This window comes from Adiantum capillus-veneris, chromosome 30 (genome assembly GCF_014529385.1).
Source record: "Adiantum capillus-veneris isolate H3 chromosome 30, ASM1452938v2, whole genome shotgun sequence".
Classification (NCBI taxonomy): domain Eukaryota; kingdom Viridiplantae; phylum Streptophyta; class Polypodiopsida; order Polypodiales; family Pteridaceae; genus Adiantum; species Adiantum capillus-veneris.
This window is the reverse complement of record NC_140960.1, coordinates 34,396,209-34,412,875: the sequence shown is the minus strand read 5'-3', so window position 1 is coordinate 34,412,875 and position 16,667 is coordinate 34,396,209. Positions and strand designations below refer to the sequence as shown.

Genomic DNA, 16,667 nt, shown 5'->3' with positions numbered 1-16,667 from the left:
CATGATAGTGCGGTAGTTATCAGGCTCCATAGGGCCCCTTGACTTGAAAATAGGTACAATCGTGGACAATCTCCAAGTATCAGGTAGGCCCTTGCACATGGCATAGTTGAACATCACTGCTAGAAGGTCTACAAAGAAATCTTTGGCATGTATAAAATGCTCTGCTACCAGGCCATCATGATCATATTCTCTCCTAGTCTTCATCCTGTCGATGGCTTTCTTTACCATCTCGGTGGTAAAGAAAGCACGTGTGTGGGCATGGCTCTAGCGGATTTGGAAGAGGTGGCTGCCCCGAGACGATGTAGAGAGATCATGCATACTGACCCCATACCTCCGTAGAAGTGATGACCGGTGGGGGGGAGTGCTCATGGAAGAGACGCCATGCCTCTCCTGAATCCTGGCTCAAAAAAAAATGATATAAATCCTACTCTAGCTGAGCTAGAAACGCCCTCTTCTTTCGTCATACCAAATGTCGAATTGTGTTGTATTAGCCCTCAATCACTACTTTTACCCCCCTACTCATATCCTACACAACTCCGACTAGCTGCTTAGTTCATATCTAGTAGTTTAACATTCTATAGTATCGCTTTTTCAGTACCTTTTTATTTTTGGTACTTACACATTGTATCAGATTCATCGCGTTGTAACTTTTTGGTCTCATAGGTCATTTTGGCCTTTTGAAGATGTTAATATCACATTTCATCTCTCTCTCTCTCTCTCTCTCTCTCTCTCTCTCTCTCTCTCTCTCGGGAGCCCGGGAGCGCCGTGCCACTGAGGAGCGAGTGGCCCAGATGAGGGCCAACCCGACAGCTTTCATCCGGGCAGCCTTGGCACCAGACCCGCCCATGTACCACATCTTACATCCCCCCATTAGTACAGGATGGACCTAGATAGCTTGATGCATTCTCATGATTGTACTACCTTGAGCATATAGACATGCATATACCCCTAGAGATAGAGCTCCATCCCTCCTCAGATACCCCACTACCTACATTCAGTTCAGTTTTGTATCAGTTTTGTTTCATTTGTCTTTCCGATAGACGGATGACATACACACCATGTACATTTGATTTGTCTCATAGGCCGATTTCGGCCTGACATAGACGTTAAAAATCTTTCTTTCTTTCTTTCTTTTTCTCTCTCTCTCTCTCTCTCTCTCTCTCTCTCTCTCATTGGATTAGATCCACAAGGATTGTATCAGTTTGGTCTCATAGGTCATTTTGGCCTTTTGAAAACGTTTAACATTTCATTTCATTCTCTCTCTCTCTCTCTCTCTCTCTCTCTCTCTCTCTCTCTCTCTCTCTCTCTCTGTTTTTAGGGTTTCGCCACTTCTTCTTTGCTGTTTTTTAGGTTTCAAAATTGCCTTTTGGCTGTTTTGAGAGTTGTCACTATAATTTTTGCTGTTTTTAGGGTTTCGAAACAGTTTTTTTCTGTTTTCTAGGGCTTCGTCACTATTTTTTGCTGTTTTTTAGGGTTTCGCCACCGTTTCTTGCAGTTTTTTAGGGTTTTGCCACTGTTTTTTGTTGTCTTTTAGGGTTTCAAATCTGTGTTTTGCTGTTTTTAAAGGTTTCACAAGCGTTTCTTACTGTTTTTTAGGGTTTCTCATTTTATTGTTGTTTTAGACTCTCTTCTTCTTCTTCTTCTCTCTCTCTCTCTCTCAATCATGGGAAGTGTCGAAGAAGTGCCAACGGCTTCCCCCACGTGTAAGAAGACGCATCCCTTGCCGGCCGCCCACAAAGCCTCTTTCATGCGGACAAGGAAAAGGATGTCGGCAATAGAGAAAGAAACAAGAGAATGGAGAAACGTAGTTGAAGAGTGAAGGAAGGAGAGGAGCACTATTCTTCAAAGATGGACCGAAGAAAGAGATGGCATGTGTAGGAGGATCGCTTTGCTTGAGGAGAAAGTGCTCATCCAAGATTCCATCATCCGAAATCTACAAGCAAAAAGTGGGCAGCTCGAAGAAGGCGAAATTCAGCCATCCATGATGGAAGAATTGAATACCATGAGAGAAGAAATACGGGTTATCAAGGAAGGTGAGGAGAAGAAGTCATGGGCCGCGATCATCTCCGCAACACAATAGAAAGTAGAGGAGGCCGAAAAATGGATTGAGGTTGCCAAGAAAGGGAAAGGTAAGGAATCTCCTTGTACACCCACTCTTATTAACATGACCCTCGAAGAGGAACAAAGGAGGAGGATGCGGGCTCTACATGTGAGGGTAACCGGCCTCAAGGACATGACCAATGTGGAAAAAGAGGTCACAAGCCTCACATCCATGATGGGGGTGGACAAGCCTTCACACACAAAGGCATGGAGAGTGGGCAAGTAGAGTGATGGCCCGGGAGAATCTTCGAAAGGGAGAGCTCTCATACTACGCTTCCCCTCCTTGGAAGAGAAGAAGGAATTCTTGAGAAAGACGCCTACTCTCTCAAGAAGACAGGTATTTTTCTCGGTGATGATCTCACTCTCTCACAGCTTGCGCATATGAGAGAGGTAATGCCAGAGATTACTACGGCAAGGGAGAAGGGAAAGATGGCCTTTTACAGAGATGGTCGGGTGGTGATTGTAGAGCGGCGCTCTACATGACGGTGTGAGACCTATGGGACCTAACTGAAGATGGCTACTTGGAATTGTAATGGATCTATGAGGTTGGACGTTGGTGCCTTTGAGGACAGTTTCAGAGGGAGGGACATTGTTTTCTTCTCAGAGACTCATCAGGCCCCCGGACAGCTTCTGCCACATGTGGTGGGATACAGATGGGAGATAGCCCACAGGATAGTCGTGAGATCTGAGCATGGGAGTAGAGGTTCAAGAAGAGTAGCAGTGCTATTTAGGGAGGAGTTACAGCCACTACTACAAATTGTACGGAGAGATGATCATGCTAGATACACGTGGGTGAGGTTGAGAGCTGACACAGGCCGATTTCTATACATTGCCATATGTTACTTCTCCCCCAGTACGTCAGTATATGCTGCATCCAAAGGACAATCGCCTTTCTCTATACTAGATGATGATATATGGGAGTTCTCTGTGGATGGTGATATCATCCTCCTAGGGGACTTCAATGCCCGAACGGGCAACTCTCAGACAGATGAGATGCTTAGAGAGCTGGATGTGGGTGAGTTGGGGGTTGACAGATGCTCACATGACAGAGAGCAGACAGAGTATGAGAGATACCTCACGCAGATGACGATTGCACATGGGTTAGCCATACTTAATGGCTTGCACCGATTTCTTGGAGCAGCCGCTTTCACATGCTTTCCACACAGACACAGGGCCAGTACAATGGACTACCTTATGGCACAGCCGAGCTTTATTCCTTGTATTCAGGATTTCATAGTGGGAGCCAGACCAGTGGGCGTAGCAGTGGATCATGCACTTTTGACATTTTCTGTTTCATTTCAATATAGTACAGCCCAGACATCATGAGGTAGGTCACATACCCGTTATACATGTACACTAGATACTGACTCAGTTTATACAGAGGAGATCTATAGCCGTCTATGCACAGCTGGTCCTGGCCTCTCAGTGGAGGAGTGCACCACTTTACTGACTGAGACACTGCATGGTGCAGCATCAGAGACAGACCCACACACTCAGCCGGGTTGGAGGCGATATTCTGGGAGCATGCCCCAGAATAGTTGGTATGATGAGGAGTGTAGAGAGATGAGAGCCCAGCTTCAGAGGGATCTTCTGTTAGAAGTCATCACTTGCAGACAATCTCAAATTGCTTCCCGACGCCTTGTGCGACGGAAAAAACGAGCTTACTTGGACCAGATGGAGCGAGACTTGTATCAGTTGTTCTTGAGTAGAGACTCACGAGAGGCATGGCGATTCTTTGATGAGCACTCCCCTCCCCCAGTGATTACTTCTCCTGATGTGTGGGGCCAGTATGCCTCATCATTATATACGGTTCTTGGACAAGACCCCCTTCCAGATCCTACAGAGTCATGCCCACCCACCAACACCTTCTATACCATTGAGATGGTAAAGAGAGCCATTGACAGGATGAGGACCAGCAAGGCATATGATCATGATGGTCTAGTAGCAGAGCACTTTACACATGCTAGAGATATGTTGGTAGAGGTTCTTGCAGTGTTGTTCAATCGTGCCATGTGTGAGGGGTTACCTGAGACTTGGAGATTGTCTACTATTGTGCCCATCTTCAATGCAGGTGATCCTACAAAGCCTCGGAATTACCACACTATTATGGTTGGGCACACATTCGCATGGTTGTATGCATCCATTCTTGAGCAGCAGTTGACTAATTGGGCAGAGGGTGAGGGTGTACGAGCAAAGGGCCAGGCCGGTTTCAGAAGGGGTTTCTCCACTCCTGATCATATTCTGACACTCAGAGCCATCATTGAGGAGAGCAGGTCACATGGGAGACAGATTTATTGTAGCTTTGTGGATTTCTGCAAAGCATTTGACATGGTACCGAGAGCTTGATTGATGCGCAGACCGCAGGAGATGGGGGTGCCCATAGTGTTGATTTGGGGATTATGGCTCTATACAGATCAGTGATAGGACATGTACGCACTCTGCAGGGGATATCTGATTTAGTTCACTTCACCATTGGGATGAAACAGGGTTGCCCATTGTCTCCTACTCTATTTGGTATGTATATGGATGAGGTGTCTAATTACATTGACAGAGAGGGTGATAGAGGTGCCAAGCTGGCAGGGATGTGGATCCCATTGTTGTTATATGCTGATAATATTGTGTTGATCTCTGACTCACCAAAGGGTATGCAACGACATTTGGATGCATTACACAAATTTGTAGAGGATAGTGGATTGTCTGTAAACCTTGGTAAAACCAAGGTTATGGTGTTTAACACCACACCACAATGGATAAGGAGATCAGCACCGACTTTCACATATGGTCAAGAGATTGTAGAGTATACAGATATATACACTTACCTTGGGATTGGGGAGAGCAGCAAAGACTAGACTAACTAGAGCTTTTGCGGCCTCGGGAGGCTTGGAGAGGATGTGTTTGCACGTTCAGTTCCAGGAACCTCGGACAAAGTTATGGCTCTTTGATACCTTAGTAGCCTCAGCTATGTTGTATGGGGTGTAGACATGGGGACCTTCTGTAGGCCAAGATGGTTGGAGACGTATGGATAGGCCCTTGGTATCTATGATCTCTCGATTGATCAAAGCCAAGGCCTCCGTACCCCACACTATCATTTGAGCAGAGCTAGCTGCCCCTCCTATGGAGATTGAGGCGCTTACCAGATCAGTCTCCTTCCTTTGTGCACAGCTTGTGGGATACTACTAGAGATAGATATGCTAGACTGGCCCTTGAGTCTTCCAAATAGTTAGCTCTTCAATGGGACACTTCATGCTGGTATGCACAGATGACATCATGGTTTCAAACGCATGGTTTCACCATGGACAGGCTGCCCGCTTTCCAATACTCTCTTCAAGCACCCTCGATGTCTCTTACACAGGTGGAGATTACTAGACTCATTCATCAGGACCTGATCCAGCTGGATACCGAGAGGACATGGATACAGCCGCCACAAGAGTTGAGCACGAAGATGGCTTTCTATAGAGAGCATCTTCTCGACCTCACAGGAGATGGGTTTGTGATTCGACCCAGCTCATGGTTTGCGGTGTGCCATTGGTCAGATACACACATCCTCGCATCAGCTGGAGATTGAGACTGGTAGATTTAGAGGGATACCCGCAGAAAGCAGGATATGCCGCTTATGCCAGTTAGAGCCAGAGACAGAGCTACATTACATGTCATTGCACAGTGTACTATGAGATACGGGGATGTTTCCATTGCTTATTTAGAGAGGGTTTCGGCCCTTTCTCTAGGGTCATGAGTTATGAGGATCACAGATGTCTTGGGCTATATCTACTTGAGTTACAAAGATATAGAGACACTTTATTGAGGAGAGATAGAGAGAGACAGTCCCAGAGACAGATTACAGGTGTCTTTTCACTAGATATGGGACAGCCAGAGGAGCAGTCATCATTGCAGAGCTCGGCCCACACTCATTTGGCCACTACCAGCACTCTCATCGACCGAGCACTGGAGCTACGGAGATCCAGACGGCCACGATTGAGGAGAGAGGCTACAGGGCATCGACGGAGACCACAGCTGAGGATTCGAGCCATACTCTCTCGATATCCAGAGTGCAGATGAGGATGGATTCTAGTAGTAGTATCTAGTTCTTTTGTACCCAGACATGGTATTAGATTCACCATTTTGTAACAGATTGGTCTTATAGGTCATTTTGGCCTTTTGAAGACGTTAATATAACATTTCATTTCTCTCTCTCTCTCTCTCTCTCTCTCTCTCTCTCTCTCTCTCTCTCTCTCTCTCTCTCTCTCTCTCTCTCTCTCTCTCTCTCTCTCTCTCTCTCTCTCTCTCTCTATGGGAGACACCCAATACGATTATTTACAAAGGTGGAGATTGACGAAGCTCTTCAACGACCGATGCAATACTTTCTCGGACAACACTCGATGCTGGGCATCCTCGGCATGGATGATGATGACGATGATGATTTTCACGTTGACGATTTGAGTCTTTTAGTTTTAGTCTTTCACTTCATTTTATTTTTGTACTCAGAGATTGGATTAGATCCACAAGGATTGTATCAGTTTGGTCTCATAGGTCATTTTGGCCTTTTGAAGACGTTTAATATAACATTTCATCTCTCTCTCTCTCTCTCTCTCTCTCTCTCTCTCTCTCTCTCTCTCTCTCTCTCTCTCTCTCTCTCTCTCTCTCTCTCTCTCTCTCTCTCTCTACGTGTCAGTGATATGGGATTGGCCAGGTGTTCGCAGGATGAAGCACACACTGGATATGGGGGATATCTGACAGATTTGGGGACTGCACATGGACAGGCCATCTTGAATGGCCTCCACAAATTTCCAGCGTCGAGTGGGTTCCCTTGCTTTCCTCATAGACATGGGGCCAGCACAGTGGATTATGATTTGGCTCAACCCAGTTTCATACCCTCTATGCTGGACTTTATAGTCGGGCCTCAACCTATTGGGGTAGCAATAGATCATGCTCTCCTCACGTTTACCATCTCATTCCAATTCAGCACAGCTTGACTAGCACAAACACCTATACATACCCAATATACTTTTACTTCAGAGACTGATTCTGTCTACATAGATGGTATCAACAGATGCTTATGCACAGAGGATCCGGGGAGACCTTTAGGGGAGCTCACTTATATATTGATAGAGACACTACATGATGCAACAGCAAAGGCATACCCCCATACTGAGCCTGGGCAGCTCCGACGTTCTAGGAGCACATCCCAAAATAGCTGTATGTGGGTGTCTGTGTGGATAAAATGGGTAAGAGCGATACAAAGGCTAGTACAAGATGAGCAGGGTGTACAATCCTCAAAAGAGCGAAATCACAGGAGATCCATCATCGATCGTTGGCGGATCTAATCAATCTCCTCCATGGTCAGTAGTCTGACCGGGCGCCGTGCACGTCGGGCCAAAGTGATCCGAATCCTCTGATGCAACCTCCATCGATGTTGTGTAGTCCTCCGCAGTCGTGGGTGTCTAGATCTCCCTAGCTTGGTCGCTCGATCAATCAACGTGCCTCTGGTGTGAGGAGAATGTGAGCTCTATTGTGGTAGCTGCTGCTCTGGCTCTAAGACTGGCTAGCCTCTACTCTCATCAGGCTCTCTTTGTGTCTGCGCAACCCTACGCTATGACACTAGAGAGTGGTCCAAAGCCCTCTTTGAACAGGCAGTGAAAGCGGCCTCATAATCTCATAGTAAACTGGGCAATGGCATGTGTAGTGCAACTCTGTCTCAGGCTCCATGTGACATAGGGGATATGTCCTAGCCTCTGTTTGTACTCTATTGTATCTACCAGTCTCGATCAGAAGCTGGTGCGAAGATGTGGGTATCTAGCCGATAGCACATCTGATCCCATGAGATAAGTGGGTGTCCATGTATCTGGGCCTCGTGACAAAAAAATCCTCAGTAAGTTGGAGAAGATGCTCTCTATAGAAAGCCATCTTCGTGCCCAATTCCTATGCCGGTTGTATCCAAGTCCTCCTGGTATCTAACTGAGTCAGGCCCTCGCGGATGAGCCTGGTGATCTCGGATTGTGTAAGAGTCGGAGAGGGTGCATCCTTGAAGGGGGGCAATATGTCCATGCCGAACCCATATACCTGAAACCATGATGTCATCTCCCCATACGAACATGTTGTATCTCTGGGGAGGTCCCACAAGCGGTGTATAAAGGAGACTAATCTGGTAAGCGCTTCAATCACTAGTGGGGGGGCTGCTAGCACTCTCCATGTCTCCCCATCCATCAGTGTGACCCAACCTCTCGTGATGGTCCAATGAAGGCCCCCATATCTGAACTCCATAGAGCAATGCGGAAGCCACCAGAGTGTCAAAAAGCCAGAGCTTCGTCCGAGGCTCCTGAAACTGAATCTGTGAGAACATCCTCTCCAATCCACCCAATGCTGCATACGCTCTAGTCAATCTCGTCTCTGCTGCTCTCCTCAATGAAATTTGTTAGATTTACACCACTCTGCTGCTTCACAGGTCCAGGGCATACTTGTACGGCTAGTATGTCTCCGGGTTGGCCACCCATAGTCTAAGTTGCTCCTGGTCCGGCCGCCCGAGTTTGGGACCGGCCGCCCACTTTTGTCTGGGAGCCCACATATATTTCCATATATCATTTTTCTGTTGCGTCATGGGAATTTTTATCAGGCCTTTCCCTACCTCTCCCCTGGCCTATTTATGGGGCTAGGGGGGTACCCACTTCCACATCTCACATCTCAAAGAGATCATCTGTTGTACTGAAGTTCTATTGCTCTAGTAGTCAGTGGGGGGTTGATCGCCCCCTTTCCTACACATAGCGTTTGTGGTCCCTGTCTATCTCTCTCCCCCCTCTCTCACGCTTCTGCACACGCGCACTCACATGGTATCAGCAGCTTCAGGCTCTCCATGGGACCAGCGCTTTATCACTTGCAAAGGTTCTCCTCCCAAGGGATCACAACAGCCAGCGTTTTTGGAAAGCATCAGCGTTTTTGCAAATCTGCCTGCAAGAGGGGGTGGTGCCAACATTTGGACAGCTTCCATCGCGAAGGAATGTTTTGCGACCTGCGTTTTTTGCAAGAAACATCAGATCTGCTGATTTCCTTGCTAGTGCTACCATTTTTGGACATCTTTGTCGCGGAAAACCCCTCCAGATTCATTTGCGTTTTTGACCTTTATCTGCGTTTTTAGGTTTTCATTGGTCACTTTGTGTTGTTGACACCTACCACAAGTATCCTCTCCAAATTCATCAGATTTCAGCCATTACCCCCTGCTGTTTTCTCTGTTTTCAGCCCTCCGACGGCTGTGCACAGAGAGAGAAACCTTCCCTACACCCTCTGCACCGCTCCGGACCCTACCGGGAGCATACGAGCACGGTGAAAACTCGCTGGCCAGCAGCGTTTTCATCACCTCGCAGTTGTGTTTTTGGGTGGACAGCAGACACTTGGTTGGAGTTTTTCCCAAAGGATGAAGTTATCTCCTGACAGGACACCCCATTTGGTGGTGGTCCGTGCGGTCTCTCAGTGACTGCTGCAGTATACGGTAGTTTCGACATCGGCTTGATCATCTACGGGCGTGCGATCCTTGGGAGATCCATTCATTCCAGCCATCATTTTGGCGGTTGCGCACTGTAGAGGGGGTGGTGACTTGTGGTTTGCTACGGACACACCTATGCACTTATCTGAGGAGTTCACACGAGATATGGCCATGCTCATGGAATATGGGATTCCGACATTCCCAGAGAGGACACCACCATCTTGGGTGGACAGACACTTACCACTTGACCTCACACGTCAGATCACTTGCTTACACAGGAGCATCTACATGGACTTAGGGAGAGGATCTTGGATCTCTTCTTGGACAGGTTCATTGCTTTGATCTACAAAACAGGAGTGGGACTTCAATGCTTTGGACTCTCTTGGAGAGTTTACCCGCGAGATGCGGGAGATGAGGCATCCCGCGACTACATCCAGAGTCACCCAGAGCTTGGCTTGGATGGTAGTGCAGTTGCTCTTCTACCCTCCTCATCATTTGGATTGCTACCTTCAGAGTTGTTTACACTCACCCTCGGTAACCTTACAACAGACTCATCCCCCGACCTAGGCAGTAGGCCACTCCTAGCTCATTCACATTGAGAGCCACACCGAGTTGCGGTTTGGTGACGTTGTTGGCGCGGATTCTGTTTTGGTTGACACGGGAGGATTGGAGGCAGGAGATACAGGCAAGACGGCGCAGACAGATTGGTCTGGCCTTGTCTCAGAGGATCTTCACAGTGCAAACTGCTCAGTTTGACTTCCCTACTTCTACAAGATGACTACGGTGCAGATAGCTTGGTCTCACAACACCTCTTCTCAGAGGCCCTTCACAGTGCAGACTGTTGAGCCTAGCTTTCTCCTCATCTTGGATTACCCTACCTATTGACAAAACACCATCCGGTGGTGGTCCGTGCGGTTTATCTGTGGCTGCTGCAACTTGCGAAAGCTTCTACGGTGCAGACTGCTTAGTCTGGCTTTCCTTGATTCGGAGGACGTTTACGACGTAGATTATTACATCTGGCCTTCTTGGAGTTTCACACAGCTTAGCCAACTGGCCACACTTGGTTGCAGGTTCATGCATTGACAGGCTTCTGGTCATTCTCATGACGGTTCCTAGGCTTCTCCATTTTCTCCAGACGGTTTGACTACAGACACCACAGATCCTATTGGGTAGGACACTTGCAAGTCCACTGGCACTTCTTTCTCGACAAGGAGTTGTTTTCACACTCAGTTCGGGACCTTCACGCAATACCCTCACATTGTATCGGCGGAGTACAGCAGTTCGCTACACTGCTTATGACGGCACTTTACCACGGAGATTTCTTGGCGGTCGGGAAACCGCAGCCTGTTGCTACACTCATGGCGTATTGTCCTTCAGTGGACATTGCAATAGACATCTTCATCATTTGCCTCACATCTTCGGCTTCATGCGGTTTGTTCAGCATCCGGGGCTGTGAGGGGGTGTTAGATTTACACCACTCTGCTACTTCACAGATCTAGGGCATGCTAGTATGTCTTCGGGCAGGCCACCCATAGTCTAAGTTGCTCCTGGTCCGGCCGCCCACTTTTGTTCGAGCGTCCACATATATTTCCATATATCGTTTTTGTGTTAGGTCGTGGGGATTTTTATCAGGCCTTGCCCTACCTCCCCTTGGGCACCTATTTATGGGGCCAAGGGGGTACCCACTTCCACATCTCACATCTCACAGAGATTATCTGTTGTACTGAGGTTCTTTTGCTCTAGTAGTCAGTGGGGAGGCGATCCGCGCCCTTTCCTACACATAGCGTTTGTGGTCTACTGTCCTCTCTCTCTCTCTCTCTCTCTCTCTCTCTCTCTCTCTCTCTCTCTCTCTCTCTCTCTCTCTCTCTCTCTCTCTCTCTCACGCTTCCGCACACGCGCACTCACAAAAATGTTGGTCCACTAAAGACCACCCCAATAAGAATTTGTATGCTCCACTATCTCTGATGTCACAAACTGCTAACGTGTCAAGCCATTGAAGAACGGAGCCATTGTGCAGATCACGACTGAGGGGCCTAAACCCTAAGTGAAGAGGCAAAAGCAGCAAAAGATGAAGCAGGACCATCACACACACACACACACACACACACACAAAAGCTACGCAACCACCTGATGACATGGCAGACCTGTACGGACAGCCCGGATTTCGGGCTAGTTTGCTAACGTGGCAGACTGTACAAAATCCTGTGTTTCACGCTGATTGTTGACGTGGCAGACTATACGAATTTTCGTGATTCGTGCTGACTTGTGCTGACGTGGCACTGTACAGAGTTCCTTCATTTGCGCTGACAGCTTTTGGGCATCTTCTTTTGGACTAGATGCTTTTGAGTTTGAAGGCTTTTCATGTAAACTGCTTTTAATGGCCAAACTGCTCATGAAAGAGTCGCCATGCCTCACCTGAGTCTTGACTCAAGAATAGCTGATATAGATCCTGCTCAAGTCGAGCCAAAAATGCCCTCTTCTTACGCCGAACTAGGCGTCGGAAGGCAACCCCTGCGTGTATGTCAATAATGTCCACCAAAAGCACCTCCCTTTGAAGCCTGGCTCTCGTCTCACGGCACTCCTTATCATACCAACTATTCTGGGCATACTCCCAGAACATCGTCTCTGCTCAGGTTGGGTGTAAGGGCATATATGCCTCTTCTGTTGCATCATGCAATGTCTGTGTCAATATAGTAGTAAGCTCCTCCAGAGGTCGCTCGGGCTCCTCAGTGCACAGGCGTGTGTAGATCCCATCTATGTAGAAAGAGTCCGTCTCCCATGTAAAGGTGTAGCGAGTAGGGGCTGCTATCCGTGGTATGTGTGCTACACTAAACTGGAAAGAGATGACACAAGGGTGTGATCTACTGCCACCCCCACATATCTCGGTCCAACTATCTCTGTAGGCCATTCAAAATGGTCAATCCATGTGCAGTCCCCATGTCTATCAAGTGTCGTCCATACTCAGTATACTCCACATCCTGTGATAATCTAGATAGGCCCATCTCTGCAACATCTAGCTCCCCCAGCATCTCCTCTGAAGTATCATAAAATACTATCTGGTGATGGGCAATCCTAGCATTGAAGTCCCCCAGGATGATAATGTCACCATCCCTAGAGAACTCCTAGATGTCATCATCCAAAATAGAAAAGGGTGATTGTCCTGTAGGTGGTGCATGTACTGATGTACTCGGAGGAAAGTAGCAAATAGCAATGTAGAGGTATCTGCCTGTCTCTGCCCTCAATCTCACCCACATGTACCTAGCCTGCTCATCCCTGTAGGCTATATGTATCAATGGTTGCAGCTCCTCCCTGAATAGAGAGAGAGAGAGAGAGAGAGAGAGAGAGAGAGAGAGAGAGAGAGAGATTTGCGACTTGCAACGAGGGGAGTGGGAGACAGAGAGGTGTGTCGTGATGAAACCCATGACCCACACATAGAAAATCTAAGGCTGTTTCAACCCACCAGCCACGTGATGACACATGCTGAACTAAGCTTTCATCCCCTTTGTTGGCAAGCAAAATTGACCACGATGATATGATTTGCCAATATGTTGGTAGAGGTAAGAACCTTTGTTGGCACAAGGCAGAAAGGGAGGGTAAATGCGAGGGAATTTTTGTCCGTGTACAACGGAGCACCCTTCCAATTTTTGAAGGTATGTTTTATTTTTCTCCTCTTTAATTTATAGCCTTGCAGAGAAGGACGAGAGAGAGAGAGAAGAAGAAGTCGACACAGTATTGGAAGTAAAAAGAACACGCTACACTAATTTTTATTATTAATGGAAGCCTTTACATAGCCTTTGGAAGGTGATGTCTACCTCATCTTTTTCCACATGCAAACTCAACTAACTAATGGTCTATACCTGCATGCCTTGAGACTTGTTCTCACGGGCTGACCAATAAGCTGACCAATAAGGGCTTGAACCCAACAATATCTTCTTTTTCTATTCCTTCTCTCTCCCGCGCTCTCTCTTTCTCTCTCTCTTTCTTCGGTCGGAGTTAAAGGCAGTGCCAGTGTCTGTCTCCAGACGCCTTGCTTTTGCACGCGTGCATCCACACACATATCCACAAACAGACACGCTCAATTCATTTACTCTCTAAGCACCACTGGATTCATGTTCCCAGAGTAGCACCAAGAAAGCAGCAATATCCACTACACTAGCAAACATGGAGAGGAAGAGAATGAGTCTTTCTTTTGTGAGCTCACTCAAAAGACTGTGCTAACAAGAAGGATTTGTACCTAGGCAGTAGGATACACTCTGATATTCGCCATAGCGGGTTACTTGAAAGGAACACATACTTAGGCAACAAGTTAGTCAGTATGTGTGTCAAGTGCGGTGCACTTTTCAGAGCGCAATAAGTCCTTGACGAAACTCTATCCGCAGCATCATCTCTTGGAACTTGCTGATTGTATGTGGGGCCGCTGTTTTCAACAGATGCAAAGAGAGGACATCTGTCCAAATGCAATCACCCACACTTGCATCTTGAAGGCATCTGCCATATATGGGCAAAAGGATTCACGATGATAATTTTTTGGCAAGGGCTGTTGAAAAAAGACGCTGTGTTTGGCACTTCCTTGGTCGACATGAATTCCAAATGTGATGTACTTCAGAAAGCACAGAAAGTGCTTGATGAGCTAAAATCAGCCTCCGAATAGGTGGTCTCCAAAAAACATAGAGATCAGATCCGAGCAAGCTTAGACAACGCAAAACAGGTCAAGCAAGATCAGACAAGTTCAAACAATACCCAATTTCCAAACGATTATTCTCAAACAAAATATCTATGTATTACAAACAAAAGTTTTAAAGACAAAATGTCTAAGAAGACTCTCCCAAGGCTTTCTTTTATAGGCCTTGGCCTTGCTTTTATAAGTTTTAAAAGCTTATTGCTTTTAATGCATCCCAAAAGATAACATAAGGCAATTGCTTTCCAAACTGATTCCAAAAACCCTACTCACAGATGATGCCACGTTCACGGCATACATCGTAGTGGAAAATCTAGATGCATGCAACCAAATTTTGATCTTGCTTATTGGTGCTCTAACCTGTCGACTGTATCTCCTCCCCCCCCCCCCCCCCCCCTCGGTCTAGAGTCATGCCACACCATCAGAGAGTGACACTCTCGGAGCACAATGATTGCAAGGTATGCCCAACAGGAGCTGAGCCGAGAAGCTCTAGTCTGTTTTCAGCTGATGCAAAGTGAGGGCATCCCTCCGATTGCACACTGTAGCTAACACGAGATCTTGATACGGCAAAAAAACTCACGATGATATTGTTAGTCACAGCTTGTTAAAAAAAACATCATGCTTGGCACTCCCTTGGTCGTCAAATATATTTTAGTTTATAAAGCCCAAAAAGTGCTTGACGAGCCCTGCGTCCAGGATGTAACCTACCGATGACCGCATATGCGAAAGGGGCAGGGCCAAGAAGCTCTGGTCTGTTTTCAACAGATGTGATGCGAGGGTGTGTCTCGTGGTGCAATCACCTACGCTTGCACCTTGAAGGCATGTGGCACTACGTAAGATGCTAATATGGGCAAAAGAATTCATGATGATATTGTTAGTCAAGTGCTGTTAAAAAAGAACAATGTGCTTGGAAATGCATTGATTGATATGTATGCCACATGTGGTGCACTTCAGAAAGCACAAAAGATGCTTGAGGAGCTTTCCTATCTTGAATATTGTCTCTTGGTGTGCACTGATGTGCGAGATATGCCCTACAGAGGCAGGGCCAAGAAGTTCTGAGCTATTTTCAGCAAACGCGAAGCGAGGGCATCTCTCCACATGCAATCACCTATGCTTACATCTAGGAGGTATGTGGCACTACACCAGATGTTGATATGGGCAAAAGACTTTACAATGATGTTGTTAGTCAAGGGATGTTGAAAAAACAAAAAAATGATATTTTTAATTAAGGGTTGTTGAAAAAAAAACATGCTTCGCATTGCCTTGGTCAACATATATGCAAAATGTGGTGTCCTTCGGAAAGCACAAAAAAATGCTTCAGGTCCAGGATGTTGTCTCTTGGAGTGCATTGATTGCAGGATATGCCTAGCAAGGTCAGGGCCATGAAGCTCTAGGCCATTTCCAACAAATGCCAAGCAAGGGATGCAACCACCTACACTTTCATCTTTAAGGCATGTGGAACTATGCAAGACGCTGCTATATATACAAGCATTCACGATGATATTGTTACTCAACGGCTGTTGTAAAAGAACGTCGTGCTTGGCACTGCCTTGGTCGACATGCATGCCAAAATGTGGTGTGCTTCAAAAAGTACAAAAAGTGCTTGAAGCGCTTCTTGTCCAAGATGTCATCTCTTGGAGTGCATTGATTGCAGGATATGCCCAACACGGTACGGCCAAGAAGCTCTACCAGAAACTGCTCTCCATATGAAATCACCTATGCATTCGTTTTGAAGGTTATGCTTACACTTTTGAGTCTCCTTCCTCTCTCTCTTTCAAGAATTTGTACCAGAAACTGCAAAAGGGAATCTGTCCCAGGTATCTCTCTCATGTGGAGAGATATGGCAACATAACTACACGCCAATCCTCAAAGGTCTATACATTGTTGAAATCTCCCCCAACAATCCATGAATCCACAGTAGGCAATACATCCACAACCTGCTCCCAAAACTCAGCTCTCTCATGAGACAAAATGGGGGCATAGATACACATCACTCCTACTAAAGAATCGACAATCTCAAGAGAAATCGACGCTGCTCTGCCATGTACCAATGTACCATGGTCACACACACAAATGTCACCAACGTGATCCCACAGAAATGCATACACCACTACTAGGATGCTGGCCAATTACAATTTCCCAGCATCTACACCTTGCCACATCTACAATAATTGTCCATACATAGCTTGTGTCGTTGCACAAGAAGTATATCCACATCTCGATCTACAACGAGAGTGCAAATCTCTGCGAACCAATTGTGTCTCGGACCATTGATGCTAGTGTGATGCAATCCATTGACATTCCAAGTAACAATATGCAAATCCATGTGACAAATAAAGACGAGCTTGACACCTCAAAGGCATACATCAACTGTCACAAAGTGATGATGTGGCATCGCCAAAAGGACACAGCCGAACA

At 46.8% G+C, this 16,667-nt stretch overlaps 1 long non-coding RNA gene and 1 pseudogene across 1 annotated transcript in view; one reads left to right on the top strand and one right to left on the bottom strand.

Moving 5' to 3' along the window:
* The window catches only part of LOC147417785 (uncharacterized), a 107,928-nt gene that overhangs the window by 37,407 nt on the left and 53,854 nt on the right, over positions 1 to 16,667 (bottom strand). The gene's annotated exons all lie outside the window — the stretch shown is intronic.
* Positions 11,488 to 16,667, top strand: part of LOC147417786 (uncharacterized) — a 7,203-nt pseudogene continuing 2,023 nt past the window's right edge.